Consider the following 23,352-nt stretch of genomic DNA (forward strand, 5'->3'; position numbering starts at 1 on the left):
AATTTTTTTTTTTTTTTTTTTTTTTTTTATGGAGAATATGTACATTTTGGGAGACCCTTATTGTGAATGGTTAAAATGCATATATTTTTTTTTTTTTAAAAATGTGCCCTTTTTTTTTTTTTCCTTTTAAATCATAAATGTTTGTAAATTTGGGAAATTGAAAATATCAAAATATGTACAAAAGACTTTTCTTTGGGAAATCAAATGTAAAAAGTGTTCTTGCTTTTCAGCTTAAATTCCATTATTGATTTCTTTAAAGGGAAAAGGAATGCTTCAAAAAGCGGTAAAAAGATGAAGCATGGTAAAAGAAATGGTAGTGAACGCCCCCCCGTAAATCCCCCTCCCTCGAAAAAGGGAAAAGGACCAGCCGGGTGGATATGAAAAAAAAAGTGGAAAGGGCATTTACCCCTTTCCGAAAAAAAAAAAAAGTTTTTGGGGTAAAAAATCCCTATGAGGGTTTATACAAAAAATTCGATCCTTTTTTTAGATTTACGTTGTGTGTATTTTTGGGACTTCTACGCTTTGTTTCAACGGGAAAAAAAAAACCGGACCAAAAGTTTTTAGTACCTCCTGAAGCAACGAAGTGTTTGCTCATTTCCCCCAAACCCACTCCCAAAGCCCCCAAAACTTACCCTAAAGATAAGCCTGGCCGCCATCGCAAAAAAAAAGATGAAAACCCGAACCTCTCTCTGCGGGGGATGAGTTTGCCCCCGGGTCCAGCAGAAGCAAAATTTTCCCATCTTTTTCCCCTCCATAAAGTCATGTGCCATTGAAAACAGATTTTTAAACAACTTCATAGTTTTTAAAGTCAATTTTTCCTGGAGCAAAAAAAGGGGGTTTTCAATTTGGGGGAAACCCTTTTTTAAAATTAAATTTTTAATGCGGGTTTCAGCAAAAATATTATGCTGTTTTTCTTATACTCAGTTTTGTATTTTAAGATTTTTTTATGTAATTTTTCTTTGTAAATTTTTTTGTATAATATTTTTTTGAATTAGTTTGTAAAAAAAGTCCATTAATAATTAAAGGGAAATTTTTTTTCCAATTTGTTTCATCCCTGCAAATGACCAAACAAAACGGGGGTTTTTTTTTTTTTAAAAGCAGTATAAATTGGGAAAAAGCAAAATTTGATTTTTTCCCCATAAATCAGGGAGCCCTAAGTACTGCCTTTTTATCTGTTTAAAATTTTGTTCTTTTTTATAAAAACCCCCACCCTTTGGACTGAGCGGAGGGGACGGGGGAGCTGCTGAATGAGAACCCCAAGGGCCCCCAGCCTTTTTCCACGTTTGGGGGATTCGCCTTCCCGTGAGTTAAACGCACATTTAAAAACCCCTCTCTTTTATAAAAACTTAGAACGGTGTTTTTAAAAAATGAGGGAAAAGGCCTTTTGGGAGGTTTAAGGAAAAACTTATTTGGGCCAAGACCCTTTTTTTTAACAGATGTAAAAAAAGGCAACCCGGGGACTACCCAAATCCTGGACCGGAACCCGGCTCTTTCTCTTTTTTAGAACGAATCAACGGGATCCCTTTCTGATGAAAGGTTTACTCCACCCATCGTTTTACGTCCTTTTTTAGTTTTAAAAAGAAAAAGTTTAAAACGGTTGCATGTTTAAATGGTGGGTTTTGCACGTTTAAATGGTTTTATTTTCCCAAGGGGGTGGAAACCCTTTTGGAAAATCCCTATCCATTTTTTTTTTTCTTTTTTTTTTTTAAATTAAAATTTTTTTCAGGGCCCCCAAAATTTTTTTTAACTGTCCCCTTACAAAGGCTCCAAATTCTTTCGTCTTTTTGGCCCAAACAGGGGCTTTGGAAAAAACTCAAACCATTCTCTGCTGGGTACTGAAGCATTTTAGAAAACATTCCTGGACCCAATGGTTTTGGTGCCCAAATCCACCCTGTTTTAACTGGGGTGAAAAGAGGTTTTAAGCGTTTTGGGGTTTTCCCCCCTAAAGAGCGGGCTGCCTCATCGGGGCCGGGATTTAAAGAGTAAACAGGGAGGGGTTTTCCCCGTGATCGTATTGTTTTTTAGAGTTTTAAAAAATTTATAAAAGTCCCATCTAAAAAATTCTGGTTTTCAGACGGCTTTTGTCCGTGGGCCCGCTTTCTGGCCCGGCGGGGTTGGGGTGGGTGCGTTTTTCCCCATGAGGGTTACATCGAAGGCCGGGGGTTTTAAAAAAACAATGGGGAAAATTTGGTTTTTGATGAGGCTCAAAAGGTCAAAAAGGGGAAAAACAAAGGTTTTTTCAGTTGCTCCCTCTTCCCTCCCAGCAAGTTTGATTGATTTTCGAGTCCCTGGTTTTTCCCTTTTGTCTAAAAGTAAACTGGTAAAGTTTTTTCTCTCAAATTTTAGAGATTGTGAGAGTTTTAAAACCACAAATCGATTGCTGCTGGCTGGAACCCCATACTAAACAAATTTTTACGACTTTTTCCTGCTTAACTTCCCCGCTGCCTGACGTTTCAATTTCCCCAGAGGGGCCAATTCTTTCTTGCATATTTCCACAAGAAACCCGGCAAAAAACAGTTGTGAAGGGTGTAATCTTTTTTTAAAATTTCCTGTAATGAATGCCTTTTTTTGTTCCCCTTTTTTGCAGGATTTTTATTCCGGGGTTTGGGCACCAAACCCGTTTTGGGGGACACAAAACGGGTTTGGGAAAAACTGCAAATTTTGAGGAAAATTGTCCTTGGAAATACTATGTAAACATTCAAAATTTTAATCAAGTGGGGTCATGAAAACCTTTGGTTTAAAAAGTTAAATTGGGTTTAAAAAAATTATATATTTTGGAAATGTACGTATATTTTTGGTTTGGGAAAAAAAAGCCCTATGGGCTAATTTTTCTTAATTTGAATGCAATATTAAAGCAAAAATTTTTAAATTTTTTTTTTTAAGGGATTTAAAATTTTAAAGGGAATTTTTTTTATTTTTGCTTAAAACTGGTATTTTAAAAAAATGAGAATTTTAAAAAATTTTAAAATGGAAAAGATTTTTGCAAAAGGTATTTTTTAAAAAAAGGGTTTTTTAAAAATTTTAGAAAATTTAAAAAAAATTTTTAAAAAGAGAAAATTTAAAAGCAAAACCCTTTTATTTTTTTTTTTTTAAAAATAAAATTTATTTTAAAATTGGGAATGTTAATAAAAACATTAAAGTGAGAAAACTTTAAGGGAAAACGTGATTTAAATAGAATTTAAAAAAAAAATTTTTTAAAAAAATTTTAAAAATTTTTTAAAAAAAAATATAAGGATGGAGGGAAAAGATTTAAATTTGGCAAAGGGGAGTTTTCTAACCTTTTTTTTTTTTTTTTTAAATTTTTAAAAAAACATTTTTTTTCATTGTGCATTCCAATTTAAATTTAACATACTGCCCGGGCAGGGGATTTTGTTAGGTAAAAAAAAACTAAAAAAACAGGGTAAATAAAAACAATAAAAAAAAAATAAAAAAATAACAATTTTAAAAAAAAAAATTTTTAAAAAAAAAAGGAAACATCTATCTACAGATATATAAAATTGAAAATAAAAATCTCTTAATGTTACGGTTTCTCCGTCCATTTCCCGCTGAGGCGTATCAAAGCCGGATGTGGAGAAAACTTCCTTTCCCCAAAAAAAGGGAAAACAAGATGTATATTGGGCTCGCAAGATGCGAGAGAAGGGAAAAATTATTAATACCCCTGTATTTGAAAGGGTTTCTAGGTTTGGGTTTTCCAGGATTTTTTTTGAAAATTCCCCAAAGTATCCGGGATCTAAAGACCAAAAAATGAGCTTTATAATTTTTCTTTAGGGACACCAAGATTTGATTTAAGGGCTTGGGCATTTTTTTAAAAAATTTCTGGGAAATGGGTTTAAAAGGGGTCTGTTGAACGGGCTAGGGGCCCCGGAAGGGCTGGGAACCACCCGTACTTGTTGATGGAGCGGAGCCTGGCCCGCCCTACACCACTGACCTCCACCTGGTGGTCAACAGCGGAAAGATGGCGGTACTGGACAAGCTGCTGCCAAAGCTCAAAGAGCAAGGTGACCGCTTTACTGTCCGACATGCTTCACAGGGGATAACGGTAAATTGTCTTGACATGTTGGTTTTAACATGCCTCGTTTTTTTTTTTTTCTGCCTGCAGGTTCCCGTGTGCTGATCTTCAGTCAGATGACCAGGGTGCTGGACATTCTGGAGGATTTTGTATGTGGCGCAACTATGGTTACTGCCGTCTAGATGGACAGACTCCTCATGAGGAGCGACAGGTGAGACAGTGATTTGGTCTAGCTATGAATGATTTTCTTTCATAACTGAAGAGCTCAATGATAAATAAACACAAACGAATGTTTCTGTAACCTTCTTCAGATCTCCATCAACGCCTTCAACGAGCCCAACAGCTCGAAGTTTCTGTTCATGTTGAGCACCAGAGCAGGAGGTCTCGGGATCAATCTGGCCACTGCTGACGTCGTCATCATCTACGACTCGGACTGGAATCCTCAAGTGGATCTTCAGGCTATGGTCACTATGCACACTGATTTAGTTTTTTCTATCTAGTCTGTTCTATGATGTTTGGACTCGTGTAGCATATTGCTTTTCCTCCTCTGCCAGAACTCTTCTCCACAGCAGCATCAGACCTCTTGTGGAATGGAGTGTTGATTTATTTTCAATGGATTTTCTTTGTTCAGGATCGTGCCCACAGGATTGGTCAAAAGAAACAGGTGCGCGTGTTCCGTTTCATCACGGAAAATACAGTGGAGGAAAGAATTGTGGAACGTGCAGAAATGAAGCTCCGCTTAGACTCTATTGTCATTCAACAAGGTAAGATATGAAACAAATGAAAGCTACTTAAATAATATTTGTCAAAAATAAATAAATATAGTGTTTATAAAATGATTAGTCTCTATCTATATAATATTTTATAAAATAATTATAATAAATAAATATAGTGTTTATAAAATGATTAGTCTCTATCTATATATGTGTGTGTGTGATATATATATATATATATATATATATATATTATATATATATATGTATGTATATGTGTATAATTAAAATAATTATTATTATTATTTTATAAAATTGTTATTATTTAAAAAATAAAATTTATGTCTCAATTTTTTTTTTAAATAATTTTCACATTTTTTTTAATTACTGGGTTGTTGTTGTGTGTTGGTTGTTGTTGTGTGTTTTTATTATATTATTATTATTATTATTATTACCATCATCATCATCATCATCATCTTGTTTATTTTTTTAGTATAGTTAACACTGTTGCTTCCCAACAGGCAGGCTGGTCGATCCAAACACGAGCAAACTGGGCAAAGATGAGATGCTGTCCATCATTCGCATGGTGCCACTCATGTGTTCGCCTCTAAGGAGAGCGAGATCACCGATGAAGACATTGATGCCATCTTGGAGAGAGGAGAGAAGAAGGTAGGACCTGATCCAGGGAAATGACTTCACAAAGCTGAACTGAAATCTAAAAAGAATGTATCAGTTAATTTCGAGAAATGCTCTTTATGACTTTACTAATGGTTACTTTAGACGATGGAGATGAAGGAGAAGTTGGCCAATCTTGGAGAAAGCTCGCTGAGGAACTTACACCATGGACACAGAGAACAGTGTGTACAAATTTTAGGGTGAAGATTACAGAGAAAAGAAAAAGGTAGTGTATTACGAATCAAATCGCAACGAGTACTTTCATTATAGTGTTGGGTTGAAAACGATAGACTGATCTGAACTCCTCCTCCTCAGGTCATCACTAACTGGATTGAGCCACCCAAGAGAGAGCGCAAGGCCAACTACGCTGTGGATGCTTACTTCAGAGAGGCCCTGCGTGTCAGCGAGCCCAAAGCACCAAAGGTATTATTAACCCTCACGCTCAAATTGTAAACCCTAGAGCTGTTTTAATGGATTTCTCATGTTCCCTCAGGCTCCCCGTCCTCCCAAACAACCCAATGTCAGATTTCCAGTTCTTATCCCCCCTCGTCTTTTTGAGCTGCTGGAGAAAGAGATCCTGTATTACAGAGACTATTGGCTACAAGTGTGTCTATATTTTAGCTTCATGTTGGGGTCCACACAACTTTACACTTTTTACACTATTGTTTCAAAAATTGATCTTGTGGTTTTGTCTCATAATGCTCACCAATGGCTAACATTTCTGATCAAACCTACAATAATACTGGTGAATTGAATGCAGTTAAAATCACGTTTTATATTTACAATGTTTTATTCCATGTGAGTTGTTCCAGTCCTTCATTGTCTCATTCGCCCCTAAATTCCTATATGACTGAAATCTGTGATGAATAGGACATTCAAAAGAACAGCTTTTATTTGAAACAGAAATCTTTTGTAACATTATAAACGTCTTTACTGACACCTTTGATCAATTTATTACACCCTTGCTGAGTAAAAGTATTAATTTCTTGCACCCCAAACTTTTTAATGTTAGTGTACTTAGTACACGCTCTGTGTGGTCCTTCTTATTTCAAAATCAAATTAGAAATATGAACCATTACACCAGTAGAAAGGATTGCAAATTAAGTTTCTGGTGATTTGTAACTTTCAGTATGTTTCATATCTTAAAACATGCAAGTTCAATGAAGCGGTGAAATAACAGTGCTTAAAACTCATCAGAAGCACTTATCCCTACTAAATTTTTCCATTGCCTGATTGTCACTGCACTAACAGGTGCCAAGAAGACACCCCGATTCGTCCCAACTCGGCCCAAATGCAGAAAGAGTGAACAAGCCCAAGATCGATGAAGCTGAACCACTTAATGAGGAAGCGCTGGATGCGATGGAGAGAAACCTCCTCATCACAGCTAAACTCATTCATGTGTGACGGCTACACTGCGAGTTTCTGCCTATTTACGGTCCCTTTTTGTAAGTGTAGATTAATCCCCGTGTTGTTTAATCACATTAAACTCCGTGTTCCTAGTCTGGAAGTGGCCACTGATCGTCAAATATTGTCTTCGGTATCTCAGTGCTTTACTATCGGACACAAGCGTGACTTTAATCAGGTCATCAATGCCAATGAGAAGTGGGTAAGAGACGACTCCGAGAACATCGCCCGTGAGGTCGAGGGCAAAAAACCACCGGAGGAGGTCATGGCATAGTCTGGTAATGTCAATATAACAGCTCCATCAGCGCACAGCCTCAACCTTAGACAGGACGTGTATGATTAAGATGTGTTTTGCTTGTGTGGCAGCTGTGTGCTGGAGCGATGTCCCTGAGCTGGCAGGACATTGATAAGATCCTGGCTCAGATCGAAGGAGAGTATAGGCCCCCGATCCAGAGGAGACTCAGCATCAGAAAGCACCTGGACTCTAAAGTGAAGAGTACACTCGGCTTTAATTTTCTTTTATTTATTTTATTTTATTTTATTTTTACAGTGAGTTATACATGTACATACTGAGAAATTGACTTCAGTATTAGGATTTTGTTTAGTGTTAGTTGCAAGCCTTCTATCATAATTTACGTAAAATAAAGTGTTCCCAGGAATTTATAGTTCAGCAGAGTATTTTTCTGCAGTTAACTAAAACCACACCTTTTTCTGTTATGGTAAACTAACCTTAAAAAAAAGGGTTAAACTGATTTCAGGTAGTATCTTTTTTTTTTTTCATTTAGTTTAAGTACTAAAATTAGGGTACACTAAGAATATACAATAATACTAGAGACATTTAAAAATTTTTTTTACATAATGAGGAAAGCATCAACAACAATTAAGGTGAAACTTAATTTAAAGTGAAAATATAAAAGTGATCTAATCAAAAATATTAACAAAAACTAATTTTTGTATATCAATCAAGTACTGACATAATTAAGATTCTAAAGGATCAAAAATGATTCTAATCATGCTGCTTTGCATTTCTTCTCATTATGAATTTTTGTTTTTTTATAATCCAATTGTTAAAAACACTTTTTGGCTGCGTAATATTTTTGAAAATATACCTTTCAGTTTTGCCCCTTAAAATAGGAAGAAGTTCAAAAGGAACAGCATTTATTAAAACGCGAGTGTTACCGGCAGAGTTTGTGTAGTAGAACTTCAGAAGGAGGGGAGCGATGTTAAAGAACTAAAACCATAACCATTATTGTTACTTGAAATAAAAATAGGATTGTTGGAATAACACCTCTATGGTAAGCATTATGTTTCTAACAATGAAATATTTTTTTTAAATACGTGTGTCATTACATGAAATAGCTTCCATTATACAAATCCAAAATAAAAAAATGTAAAAAAAATTTTTTTGGGGGGGTAATTTTAGGAAAAGCGGTTGACGACCACGACCGAGGGCCTTACGAAGGGATCGGGCAACAGTGTACCACAATGGAAAATGACCTAAAACACAGTAGATGTCTGGTTCTGAGTATTATAGAGAACAGAGCGCATATCTTTCCCCCAACCCCCCCCCCACCTTCTATTTAAATTGACATTTCTTTTAATATTGATAGATTTTAATACTTTTGAACTCATGCAAACCAAAAGTAAGTAGGGTTCCTATCATTTAACCTTCACAATGGTACTTTAAAAGTTAGTATAATAATAGCTTGCAAACGGACAAAAAAAAATTCGCTTTTGTTTACCATATATGCTAACCCAATTCATCAACTTTTTATATGTGTTTACAATCACAAAGATTCCAAAAACCAGTCTTTCTGTAAGTATTTATATACATGTTAAGTCAAATGTATTGGTACGCATGGAAAACATGCACATAATACCATGTAAGAACATGAAAACATAAAATTCAGGTATTACGACTAGGGGGACTCCTGGACGTTAAGTGAAAAAGTGACAGGCGTGACATTTGTCAAGTAAATGGTAACCCATACTCGGAATTGGTGATCGGCATTTAAAACCCATCCACTTGCAACACCACAGCAGTGGAGAGTGGGAAACACACCGTGACACACATGTCACCCGGAGCAAGCAGTGCGGGCGGGGGGGCAGCGATAGATCCAGCAGAGTCCCGGGCGAAGCAACTGTGGGTTCAGTGCCTTGATCAAAGGGGCAACTTCAGCTACGGGGCTATGAGAGGTTGAAGGGAGCGCATGTTCATTCACTCTCCATCCCACCGACCAAACTCCTACCAGCACCGAGACTCAAACCGGTGCCCTTTGGGTAACTAGTCCAACGACTCTTGACTTTTAGGCCACAGACTGCCCCTCAGTGTGGGTTTTCCCCTAGTCCATCACTGTGCCACATCGTCCCTCAGTCCAACTCAAGTCACAACTTCCATGGACATATCTCCATGACAACTGCCAAAAAGCGAGTTCCTTTCAGCTGTGATGCCAAAGGTGCAAGTTCCCTTTGCTGCAACCTTCATCGGCGCAAGCGAGCAGATCCCCCTTCCGCCAGGGTATTTGCACTTCCCTTATTCTCCATGACAGGCCGAACTCTGCCACTCTTCCTATTGCCCTTTCCATAAAATATAGCTGTATTCATTTTCTGACAATGAAGACATAATTTGTGTTATTTAATACATAAATACAAATATACTACAATAAACACTTCAACTCATTAAATAACTGTGATAATTTTTATTGATGTACTATCTATAAAAAATCCCAATGGGGGAAATACTTACTGCAATTCCACTCTGGTACAGTGTGCCATATGGCACAACACCCCTATTTTTCCATAGTGGTACAGAGTTGCCATATGGCAACCTTGATATGTTCTTAAATTACAGTAAAAAACTATGTTAGACAAAATTATTTATGATTGAAAATATCTAATTTGCTTACCCAAGATGTTGCAAAAAAATCCCCCCTTGACGAAAAGATGTTTAGAAATTAGGTTAATAGAGCAATTTCTGGAGCACTTCAAACAGGTGTCTTCTGTGTGAGGGTGACAGTGGGAAAAGGAGTTTTGGGAGGACATTCAGTTGTCATGTGACTTAAAAACAGCACGTCATTGGCTACCTTAAGGCCTAGCCTTTTTAAGGCCCATAATGTGATATATCGTAGATTTTTTTCAGAAACTAACAGGAAATGAGTATAAATTAATTGTTGCCATATGGCAACTCCGTCCCATAGAGGGTTAACTGATTGTCAAGCGCAATAAAATGATTGTTAACTGATTGGCAAGGCCATTTCTATTTCTGTTTAGTTTAAGTTGAACTACTAAAATACCTATAAATAAATAAACGAAGAATAATAAATACATATGACAGAAAAAAAGGCAAAAAAATATATATATATATATATTTATATTATTATTATTATTATTATTATTATTATTATTATTAATAATAATAATAATAATATAATAATAATAATATAATAATAATAATAATAAAAATAATAAAGCACCCCTCCAAAATGACTAAAATTGAAGTAAAGAAAAAGAAAATCTAATGCAAAATATTTACAAACTATTTTAGTATACGATGCTAAAGGCATGATGTTTTGTTTTCCTCTTCAGATTGGCCGTTATAAGGCACCGTTCCATCAGCTCAGGATCTCGTACGGCACCAACAAAGGCAAGAACTACACCGAGGAGGAGGATCGATTTCTCATCTGCATGCTGCACAAACTGGGCTTTGACAAGGAGAGCGTTTATGATGAGCTGCGCCAGTGCATACGCAACTCACCCCAGTTCCGCTTTGACTGGTTCCTCAAGTCCCGCACCGCAATGGTGAGATATATGTGCCGTATCACGAGCAATCATATAATATTCATCCATTCAAAATGTCCTAACACTGTTATGTAACCGCAGGAGCTTCAGAGGAGTAACACACTGATCACGCTCATCGAGCGTGAGAACATGGAGCTGGAAGAGCGAGAGAAAGCGGAGAAGAAGAAGAGGGGCCCTCGCACATCTTCGGTGAGCTTGTGCCAGTCGTATTCTTCATCACAACAACCGCTGGCAGACTGCAGATTGAGCTGGAGAGGAATTTTTAATGACTTGTCTCTCTTTCCTCCTAGGCCCAGAAACGCAAGCAGGATGGGACCTCAGAAGGACGCGGCCGCAAGAAGAAGCTCAAATTGTGATCAGCGTCACACCTCACTTGGCGAGGACCTTCAGTACAGCGATTCTTGCGTTTGTTGTTACGGGTCCCACTCATGTACTGTATGGATTTGCAGCACTGAACCTTGCCTCCAAGTAGCTTGACCTTTTTAACAAGGTGTAGAGTTGTAAATTAGATCTTTCTTTTAGCTAAAGTGCTACGGCTGTGCTGTCAGTTTTGTATTTATGCCAATTTCTTTTTTTTTTTTACCACATTCCATTTGCTTGTATCAGTTGGATTTGCCGTCTTTATTAGTGTCTTCAGTATTGTCTCTGTATCCTCAGTTGAATAGTCAATTGGAACGTGACTAATAAATGTTGTTTTTATAAACACTGCTCAGTATGATTCCTCCAAATAAATGTAATCTCTTCCGCTTGTATGTTAATGTAGCATTGATGTACATAATTCAGCATCTGCACAGAGAGCTTTGGTATTAAAGCCTGGAATAATGTTTGAGGAATGCTTAAGAAAAATTCTCAGGGAAAAGAAAAAGATGAAAACAAATGAGGGCTTCTAAGGTGGAATTAAATGAGATTTTTGTACTGAAGGTTGTGCTTAAAGGGTAGGGTTGGAAATAGAAAAGAGGCTCTTTTGTGTTCTTGGAAACTTAATGATCCACCTCAAGGTGTGTCTATAAAAAGCTGAATCTATTTCTCCACTAATACAAAAGAACACGCATGCGCGGTGAACTCAGACTTACCTGCGCGAGGAAACGACTACAGGTACAGGTGATTTCTGAGGTGATTTTGAATGTTAAGAAGAACACTATCATAATAATATTAAAACCTGTAAAGTTATTTAAAATTGGTTGTGGATTTAACGGTTTTACTGTCAGTTTTAGAATTAAGATAACTTTTGGACATTTTCACTTGGTGAGTTTGTAGGTTTGCTGGTCTAACTGTTACCCATCGGATTAAACACGCGCACACACACACACACACACACACACGTCAATATTGTTTGATTATTGGATTGTATTATGCTTTTATTTTTATTTTTTGCTTTTTGTGATTTTTTTTGCATTGCATTTAATATTTTAAATTTTTATTTTGTACTGTATGATTTTTTTTGGATTGAGAATTTATCTGTCACCTGCCTTTGGCTATAGCATAACTAAAGCCTAATTGACTATGGGGCTGTTGAACTTTTATAGAAGTCCTCCTAAATGTATTACCTATTCCTCAAAAATGTCATCAAGTAATTTGCAATAGCCTATCTATTGTCTAAAAATATAATAAATCTCTAATCTCTTTTTGCCAGGTGCCAGCAGTAGTGTGATCCTCGGGAGTCTCAGGATAGTTTATAGGCGCTTTCTGAACAGACCACAACACCTGTGAGTGCACATATGTATACATATTTATTTAATTAATTTTTAATTTAAATAGTCAGAGCACATATGTATACTGCCATGAATAATTTTGGTAGTTGCAGTTTTTTTCATGTGTATTCATTATTTAAAAAATGTCATTACATTGCATATGATCTACTCTGATATTGAAAATGTGGTTGATGCACAAGGTGGTGCTATCGCTCTGTTTTTATGGAAAGTCTGCAGCAGTACATAATGTTGTTTAACTACTGAATATGGCCTACTCCTGAGTAAAAGCATGGTAACATTATGCATAAATTATAACCTCATAAACGTCTCCATCCATGAATGATCTTGTAGCGAAAACTAATCTTATTGGAGTAATAGGGCTTTTATTGTGTTTGTTTGCTGAATCAATACGAATGTCTGTGCGCTCTTGGCAATAAAAAACTCTTTTTAAGTAACAATTAAAATACCCTAACATGATTGATTTTAAAATAAGCTCTTAAAATAAGCAGAATAGTTTCCCGTCTCGTCCCTTTTATGTAAGTTTTGAGGTTTTCATCACTTATGTTTTCACCCAGTCCTGCTGTTTGTTGCAGCAGAAGTATTTCTGTAAATGTCTGTTTTCTGAATAATCCTATCAGCTTTTTTCACCCAGTCCTGCTGTTTGTTGCAGCAGAAGTATTTCTGTAAATGTCTGTTTTCTGAATAATCCTATCAACGAAGTGCAAAGGACACTGAATCCTATCAGCTTTCATCAAGTTTTTTTTGATCTGTGGTATTTAGTTGTGCATGGATTGTATTTGAGTGGATTAATAAAGCCAGCAGCAGCTCTTCAGTCGTTCCTCATTGAGGATGTGAATGAGATTAAAGATGCTGCACAGAACTCCTGGTGAATGGTAAAAAGAGGACGTATTGATCAAACACACCCCTGCAATGTATCACTGACCGCTGGTCTGTTTCTCTCAGTGCAATAACTGAGGCTGGAGAAGAAACCAGCGGGAGACACAATTTCGGAATAGACACCAGCGGTAATAACAATCAGTTTTGTTCTGCTGTCTGTTATATTGTTGTTGTTGTTGGGATATCAGAGTGTAAAGGCTGATGCCAGGAACTCCAAGGACAGATTTGGGTGTTTAAAATCCCTAACTTTGAGAGCTAAGGACAGATTTGGGTGTTTAAAATCCCTTTGTTTGATAGCTGTTTTTTTATTTGTTTTTTTGTAGTTAACTGGCTTTACCAAAAAGCTACCATGATATAGAAAATAAAATTGACACAGAAATAAAACTAGACACAAATTCCTCATTCCACGACATACAGATAATATGTAAAGACAAAGAATTCTCATTCAGAAGCACACACACAAGTATTTGACTATTAACCTTTTTGCTAATATTTAAACGTGTGGGGGTGGACATTTAAATAAGTAAATACATAAAATATATATATTTTTTTATTTAATAAAAACATTATTAAAAAGGAATATTTTTATTAAAAAGCAATATTTATTAAATATAGATTTATTAATTTATCAAAAAGCAAATGCACTTATTTAAACATTTATATTTTATGTCTTAATTATGGATAATTAATACATATTGATTTAATTGATCAAATATGAGTTTTTTATTGCACATCAACTTTGCAAGTAACTGTCTCTGGTTTTGTTTTATCTTATTTTTATTTATTTAAAATGGAACTTTATTAAATATGAATATGTGTCAAATAAGTTATTAATGTAAATATTTATCAAATACGGGTTTATTCATGTATAAAATTAAAATATTTTATTTATTAATTATTGATAATTATATATATATATATATACATATTATAAACAATATATATATGATGTACTATCTATGTAGATATATATATATATATATATATATAATATATATATATATATATTAGATTATATATATATATATATATATATATATATATATATATATATGAAAAACAGTAAAATTTGATCACACACAAAATTTGCAAGTAACTTTCTCTCAGATGCTTCTCCCAAAATAAAAAAACAACAACAATTGTCAATTATTGACACTCGGATAATATAAAAATGTAGCTAGCTAGAAGAACTTAAGAAATGTTTGAATTTACTGTATATTATTCTGATTTTTAATTGTATATTTAGGTGTGTCAGCACAGTCTGAGCACAGTCTGAGATATTATTGAGATCACTGATAAGACACGTGAGATGTCTTTCTCAGGAGAAACATCTGGCATGCATGAGAAAACCAGTACTAGTGTCCACTTGCTCTCCATTGTTGTTTTCTAGGTGGATGAGCTTTGAACCAGATTGGAAAATTAAGCTGGTCTTTTTAGCAAATGGCATTAATTTTCTTTTTCAGAATTATTTTCATCGTCTTCAGTAATGGGGTCAGGGGGGTACAGTCAGGCCGCTTTTAGTGAACTCTGTTAATGTGCATGCTGTAAAAAAGACCTCTGTCCTGCAGCATCTTCTCGATGGTTTTCCCCTCTTTCTCCTAGTTGGCTAGGACATTTCTTCCTCTTCTCTTCGCTGTCTTGTTTACAGTCACCTGTGCTTGTGAATAATGCAGCGTCTCCGTTGCGTGCATCGCTTTGAAAGCTTATTTGCTAACCACATCCATGAATCTTTTGTGGAGCACATGGTCGATTTAGTTGTGCCTTTTAAAAACAAACTGTAAAAAGCCTTTTGACTCCCCAGTTGGACCCTCTGGCATACTCTCTGGCCACTTTCTATTTTTAATCCCAGTCTGGCTGGAGGCGAGGAGCTGAAGCCCCGAGGTGTTTGCAAGTTCAAACCATTGAGCTTTAATGGCAGCAGTTTTGGGCTGAGCTTTTGGTGTTGGGTGTTTGCCGACCGATCGTGTGTGATCTCTGCCTTCAGATTATGTGATTTTAAAGTCATCTTAGTGCATGTAACCACTTTACATAAGACAAAAACAGCAAACATTAATTTCACTATTAAACCGTGTAATGCATTAATGTAATATGAATATTGATCTATTTAGTGTGCAAATGTATTTATTTGATATGAATGTATTTAATATAAATTTTTTTAAACAAGAATTTATATAATTAATATGACTATGCTATATGAATATTTATGTAATACAACTGTATTTAATACAAAATATATGTAATATGAATTATGTAATATTAATATTTTTATTAAATACGATTTTATTTTATTTTATTTTATTTTCCCTAAAATGAATTTTGTATTTGCCACAGTTTAGACAAAATGTGCAGTACAGATTTTTTAAAAATGTTTATTTATTTATTTATTTTTTTCCTGGAAGAGAAAGTCTATACTTTTTAAAATCGTAGATCTGCTATCCACAAAAATTTTTAACATTTAGGCATATTAGCATTAATTATTTTGGTTGTTTCAATAAACAAACCAATTCTGTTGTAATTTGCATTTGCTAAAATTAGATCATAAATGGCTGTATAGTGATTGTTGGCATGATTTATTGTAAGTCCTGATCAAGCTGGCTGGGTATTAACAGTTGTGCAGAACACATTGATTTATTCAGTCTTTTCAATACTCTCAAATCTCCGGGGCCCAGGCATTTGTGAGGTTCTTAACATTACCGCTGCTTTTACAAGTGCTTTTGATGATAACAGATGTTCAAAGGATGCGTTCAGGATTCCTTTCGCCTTTCTGCAAACCAGCCTAATGTAATGGCGTTCATTATAAAACCAACAGCGTATATCTCGGCAGCATGAAATCGAATGCAACACATTCATATCCTGCATTTATCAAGTGACCGCAGGGTCCTGAAGGTAAAGAGACTGTGTGCCGAATAGCAAAATGATCTTTAATAGCCTGCGACGTGAGATTACATGAGAAAAATCTGACAGATATAACTTGCAGTGGAAATTTTTTTGAAAAGATGAAATTTAATGCATGACTAGGGAGAGTTTCTGGACTTTATCCAACCATTACTCCTTAAGCTGAAAGCGGTATAGAATAAAACATACATAAGCAGTAAAAAAGTAAAAGTAATTGCGTTTTAATGTTCTAAAAGTCAATATGTGAGATGTCAGATTATGCATTTAACATAGTGAATTTTAATGTAAATCATATTTTTTTTTAAATAAATCTAATAGCTTTAACACTCTTCAGGCTTGGAAGAAAAGGAAAAGTTCCCATCAGCAAAAAAATGACTCTGTACCGGTATTCAAACACTCGGATGAGTTTGACTACGTGATAAAATCTAGACTATGGCAGGCAAAAAATAACATAAAGAATATGTGTAGAATACATAATTTCCCACTCTATTCTTCACTTCATCCCATGGGAATTATAATGAGTTTTACGCATGGACATACATTACTGATGTTCCCCGTGCAGACTAAAAGCAATTAGTATTTACAATTGAAACAGTCCATTTTATGATTCCTTTATTTGTAAATCGGAAGGATGATGTGAGTTTTAAGTCATAGTGATGGTGATCATTTTGAATGATACAGGCGAATGGCGTTTATGAATACTGTTGGTGTGTGATGTTATTCCTCAGTGAATGACTGGCGTGTCTCCTGGCTAATGGGCTGGAAGTTTCGTGAGATTTACCACACATCCGTTAAAGGCTGAGATCATCTAAATGACTGTCTCTGGAGATGGACTGCTCTACAGACATCAGATAAACCCCAATTAGTTCCCCAGCCAAGATAAATGGCCATATTTGCATGCCACCTCATTAATATTCCTTTACATTTTTCCCCTGCGTACTACTTACACTTTCCATGTCTCCTGTTTTTATTAATTTATTACATCCTCATCGCTTAATCTTAAAACTGCACTCAGTGGTATTTGGGATTGCTTATATTATTCTGGATGATGTGGCAGATGTATAAATACACCAAAGTTTTCACTTATGACATCTTTTGTTAACTAATGTGCTATAGTTCATTTATTTCAGTAGGGAAATTGCTGAATAGCTTGTTTTAGAAAAAACAATGTTAGTTATGCAATGTGAAGTAATGCAATCCTAGAACATATTACAAGTTAGCAGCATACAACTAGAAACTATTCAATGCTTACTTTATTAAATATTCATGTGCTTTGTATCATAAACAGGTGCTTTAATGTGCTTTTATGTATTTTGTTTCAGAATGAAGTTTTTATTAGACAAATATAAACATTAATTTTGACAAATTGTTCATGCAATTAAAACAGCATTAGAAAAATACTTTTATTTTATGGACAATATCCTTCAAAATCTTTTTGTGTGTTTTACACAGAAGAAATTCATACAGGTTTTAAACTTATTTATTTTTAGTGTACTATATAAATATGAATATTTATTTAATATTTAATATGGATATGTTTGTATTTAATATGAATTGATCAATTAATGTATTTTACAAAATACATATATTTTTATTATTTACTTAGTAAGAATACATTTGATATGAATATTTATTAATTAATATGAGTTTAATATGTATTTATTGCAAATATTTGTCATACAAATATGTATTTGTTAAGTATTTTTTATTAAATAAGATATTTATTAAATACAAATATTTTCTTTATTAAAGATGAATATTTATTGATTCATACTTAGTAAATAACTGTTTTGTATTTGTATCTGCTATCTAAAAAAGAATATTAAAAGTTTAGACAATCTAATCATCTTTATTAATTTCATAAATATGGCAAACTGGAACATAAAACCAGAGTTTTACAGATATGAAAGTGTTTAATGTTGAAAAAGTGTGTGCTGACAAAAACTAAAAAAAAAAAAATACTGGCTGTAGAAAAACTTTCACTCAGAAATTGATTGTTCACAAAAAAGTTACAAAGAAATGGCAAGTTACACATATAGAAAAGTACAGAATAACTTGAAAGTATTGCTTGGGAGAAACATACTCCAAAAACTCTTATTTTTGTTTTACTTACCAGCAAAAAATCTTTTTTACAGTGTGTAGTAAAGATTTAGTTCAAAACCGCCCAAACTTTCAGAGTTCCTCGAGTTAATTACGATATCCAGTCGCGCAGAGGCGTAATTGGTAAGAAAAATTTACCAATTTGGAATAAAACACATGCAGGGTGAACGGCCAGAATTTCTGAGAAAACCAATGACAAGATTGTAATTGGGGCCTACAAATGCACAAAGCGCAATAGCGCACCAGTGACAGTGATGGGACGGGCCGGTATGTGCACTCTCTGCTGGTGAACCCCTGACATGACTCCTGCGGATGTGACAGTATTTCACAGCTCACTGATGTGACTATAATTAAATGCCCTGTTAAGCAGCACTCCAGCACTGCAACAGTCAAAGAGTGAATATAGTCCACTAAATGAATAAACTTTTTAATGAGCTCTCGGCTTTCTCATATAGCCATTGACTGATAAACGATGCGCTTTGTGTTCTTGTTTCGTGTCTTAATTTTAAGCGGCCCGCAATTTGTTCAGTGATTAATTGAAACGCTCTGCAAATGTGTGTGTGAAATTACATCTATTTATAGAGTCCGAGAGTGTCATACAGATACCAAAATGATTCTCTTTTGCATTCTTTTCTAATGTAATGCAACATTTCTCATTTGCAACCTAAAATTTTACAATTGCTCATCAAGTGCAGTAATAGACCCTTATTCCTTTGTGATCCTTAACCTTCCTTCTCCTGAAGAAATTAAAGAATCCTTGGCTTTCTTTTGCATTGTAACCCTCATCCTTATGTGATCACTTGACCTGAAGCCTGCTCGCTTTAGCCTGTTTATTTCAACACCATTGTTAAAAGTTAATTGTTAAAGTTAACTTGCACATTCTGTTGCCATTATGTATTGACACGTATGTATCATTCATTTTCTTATTCATGGATTAGAAGCATCATTTAGACAAATGACCATGGTATAAGCAGGATGAGCAGGAATCTATTTATTTAACCTCGTAAATATGCAAATTGAAATGTGAAACCAGAGTTAGCAGATGTAAAAGTGCAGGGTGTGAAAGCTCAAATCTCGTAAAGTATCACCCATGTGAAACAAGGGCCTTGTTTACACCTTGTATTTAAGACGCATTTTGGTCTAATATTTCATCTTTCGATCTAATATTACAAAATAATATTTTACCTATGAATGGCAAAAGGAGACATAGGAGAATAGCTGCAAAACTACACCAAACGCTGTGTGGGTTTGTGTTAGAATCAGGACTGGTATGAAAACATTATGTACTGGTTTCACAATATTATTTTCTCACTTTTTTATTGGATTAAGGACAAATTCTAAATGGAAAAAAGTGTCCTTTAAAAATTCTCAGACAAAATTTTCTCACTTTTTTTTTTTTTAAGTAAATTTGATTTAGGACAAATTCTAAATGGAAAAAGTGTCTTTTTATTATTTCTCAGACAAAATTGTCTCACTTTTTTTTTTTAATAAAATGATATTTAGGACAAATTCTAAATGGAAAAAGTGTCCGTTTAAATGCTGCACATTTCTTTGTGAAATTGAAATATCTATCAAACAACAAAAATAAATTGAAAATTTAAAACAAATCCCCAAATCAGATATAAAAAAATGAATGAATGAATGAATGAATAATAAAAGAATTTTTTTTTCTTTTTAAAGGAATATTAGCATGTCAACATTCTCCAGCCGAAAATACATTTGAACCAAAAACAGAATTGTTTTAAACAGGCTAAAACAGAATTTAGCTTCGTGAAATTATGCTACATAAAACTACATAAAAGCAGATTGGCTGAATGAGAATGCAGATTCACTCGCTGACAGTAGGTGGCGCTTATGAGACAGCAGTTGTAACGCTGTAAACAAAGAAGCGCTGCCTTTTATCCACCTTTTTTCTTTTCTTTTTTTCTTTTTTGTGAGAGCAGCCAAAGCTATCTGTAAATTCTCTATTCTGGTCTCATCCATGTCTAGCTATTTTCAGCTGTACAAAACTGCTCATTTTGCTGCTTGATATCGAAAATTATATTATTCTGATATAATATCTTAATGTGAACACGCTGGTTTGTAGTGCAAACAGTTTTACCGTTTACTGCATGTTGCGCTGGTTTGTAGTGCAAACAGTTTTACCGTTTACTGCATGTTGATTCGCCATAGGCTTCCTGAAGAATAAGGTGGATAAATACTTAATCCTTGGTTACCATTGTGGGTAAGGTGGTTATAAATTATATTTTTAATTTTTATTATGACAGTGGGTTGATGTAAGAAAATACCATCAAACTTTTCTGGAGATAGTCAGGTAGCTCAGTTCGTTTAAAATGTCAGTCTACTTGAGTCATCACATATTTTTATCGATTTTTAAACTGGCTCAGGGTGCATTGCTACATCCTTATGACAAAGTTTACATTTTCTTCAACAGCATAATGTTTAAGAATGAGGTCATTAGGCAGAGAGGAGGTGGTCTTTAGTGGCTGTTCAAACGCATTTGACCACAAGAGCGTCTAATAAAAAAATAATCCAGTCGAATGCATTTTTTGACTACGTCTGGAAGTGGTCAAACACAGAAAAGCTCAAGACCTTTCAGACCACGTTTACACCTGTGTTTAGCATTGTCTACTGTAAGAAATGCATCTTAATACCAGGTGTAAACAAGGGTTATCAAGTTAGTGTAGTATTAACAGTTTCCAGTGTGAAAAGCCCAGTAGCCTCCCACTTTGCTGTGTTTGAACTGAAATTGCTGGCTTCTCAATAGAAATGTCTTTTGTTTGACTGTTTCTTCAGCTGAGCTCAGGGGGAATAACAGAGCAGATGTTGGAGCCTCCAAACACCAAATGCACCATTGAATCCTCTGAAGGCGCTGTGTAAGTACTCTGTGTGATTTTTAGCTCCTGCAGGAACTTATTCGGGGAACACGTGTCCTCTGAGAAGAGAGATTAAACACTGTATTGAGACAACTTGGAAGGGTTTTTCTCATTACTCTTTATCCTGTCATTTGTCATCCCGCTAGTGTTACTGCAGATTGGGCTGTCCTGCCTTGAGCTCCTTCCTTCTCCTTCTCTGTCGTTTGTCTCCATGGCTCATTTTGGATGATTAGAGGACAGAAGGATAAACCGTATGGTGCTATCTGTGTCCTGGGCCCATTTAAAAACCCATACTCTTGTATTGCCTTGTAATTCCTCAGACTAAGACAAAATCTGCACTTTTTTATATACTTTTTTTCTGTATTGTTAAAGACTTGTGAGCTATATTTCAAGTCTTCTGAAGTCATTTGATGGCTTTAAGTGACGAACCCAAGACATTTTGCACTTGTGTTTTTGAGGTCAAACACCTTTTTGGTGAAGTATTCCTTTAGAGGATCACATATGGAGTTATTTTTTTATTTATATACTTTATTTTAAAGGATTTTTCAAGTAAAAACACAGAACAAACAACACTGGCTCGGATTACACTGGTAAAAAAAAAAAAAAAAAAAAAAAACACACACAACAAAAAAAAAAAAAAAAAAAAAAACGTATGTAAAAGTACATTAATAGAATGCTGCACAACAGGCTAGGTGACCAGATAGGATATGCAGCCTAGATCTTAGAGAAGCCTTTGGGGGCTGACTGAGCTGTTAACTTGTCCAAATACCCGAGAAATGAACCCCAAACAGCGGAAAACTTTTCAATAGATTCAGTCCTCAAAAGTCGAAGTCTTTCCATCTGTATGACGGAGATCATATCCTTAATCCACATCTGGAAGGAAGGGGGCGAGGGTGAGGATCACATATGGAGTTGATTGCTGATTTTAGAACAGTATATTCAGAAAATTAACTGATCAGGTTGTTGCAGTAGCTACAGCCTAAAGTCTTCTTTCATGAGCATGTTCGTCTTTTAGGAATAGGAAATTGATATAATGCTGATTTATATCTTGTTCCATCTTTTTTACCAGCTCTGTGGAAATGGTTTCTCAGAATAGTTGTTAACACCCTATGCCTTCCATCAAAAATATGCTGAGGCTGAACTTGCTATTCACGAAATGATGTAATGGGGTGCCATCATAAATACATTTAATTAAATGATTTATTAAGAATTTTTGGAAATGTATGCAAATTGGTCAATATTTTATCAAATGTATCATTTGCACAATTAAACAACATTTTTGGACAAAAACATGTAATGCAAAAAAATCTAATCAGCATTCTTAAGATTAAAGACTAAAGATTAAGTTCTGTAATAAATATACTGTTCATTGTTAATGAATTAGCTAATGCTAACCAATAGGGCCTTTTTGTAAAGTCTAACAGTTTTTTATTTTACATTGCTGAATGTAATATTTTACATGAAGTGAGATCTCCGAAGACATTTCTGTTGCTCAAAATTTTGCTTGAGTTGAAATATCTTTGTCTGAAAATTAAAAACATGAGACAATTATTGACATAATGCAATGAGTACAGCGCTTTGAAATTACACCATATTTCATAATTTTCAAAGTTATAAATCAAACAAATGGAGTATGTTTTAGAAAATCATATTTTCAGTCTTTAAACTTAAAAAAAAAATTCAATTCAATGTGTTCTTCCCATTTCTTTGTATTTATTTGTGAAATTTATTCAATTTCTGATTTGGGTTTGAATTCTTTCAAAAGGGATTTTTTTTTTTCTCAGTGTACTGTCTATATCTTAGATAATTTCGTTCCTGACGGGTTTGATGAGAAATGTTGGAGTATATATACAGTAGCATTGGGAGGATTTACTCTCCACAAAGATTAATCTTCAGTGTCTACCCTCACATTTGCCAAGATATTGCTTAATGCCTTGAACAATGTGCCTGTGAGAACAACGTTCCCGAACACCATAAATATAGCCATTTTTTTGTTCTTTCTCCTGTGCGAAGCCAAAGCACTGGGGCTCTGCTGACTTAAATTCAATGAAGGGAGGAAAAACGAGCCAGTGGTCGGTGGGTGCCATTTGTAAAAATTCCCTCAATTTGGAATGAATTCACATGAAATAAATGTTAGCGGTCGTGACAGGTCATTAATACAGCACTGTGTTGTGATTTAATGAGGGAGCGTTGAAATGCCACGGGAGACGGCAGTGCTTCGAGAGAAATTTTTATTTCTGGTTAAGCGCTGTGTGCTTCCCATTGTGCTTCTCTGTCTCTCTCACCATTATAAC

General features: G+C 34.8%; 1 pseudogene; it reads left to right on the plus strand.

The window, feature by feature from the left end:
• Window positions 1-1,247: 1,247 nt before the first annotated feature.
• On the plus strand, window positions 1,248-11,302 carry LOC122135815 (annotated as a pseudogene).
• The last annotated feature ends 12,050 nt before the right edge of the window (window positions 11,303-23,352 follow it).

The sequence above is a fragment of the Cyprinus carpio genome, chromosome B1 (genome assembly GCF_018340385.1).
Source record: "Cyprinus carpio isolate SPL01 chromosome B1, ASM1834038v1, whole genome shotgun sequence".
NCBI classification, from domain to species: domain Eukaryota; kingdom Metazoa; phylum Chordata; class Actinopteri; order Cypriniformes; family Cyprinidae; genus Cyprinus; species Cyprinus carpio.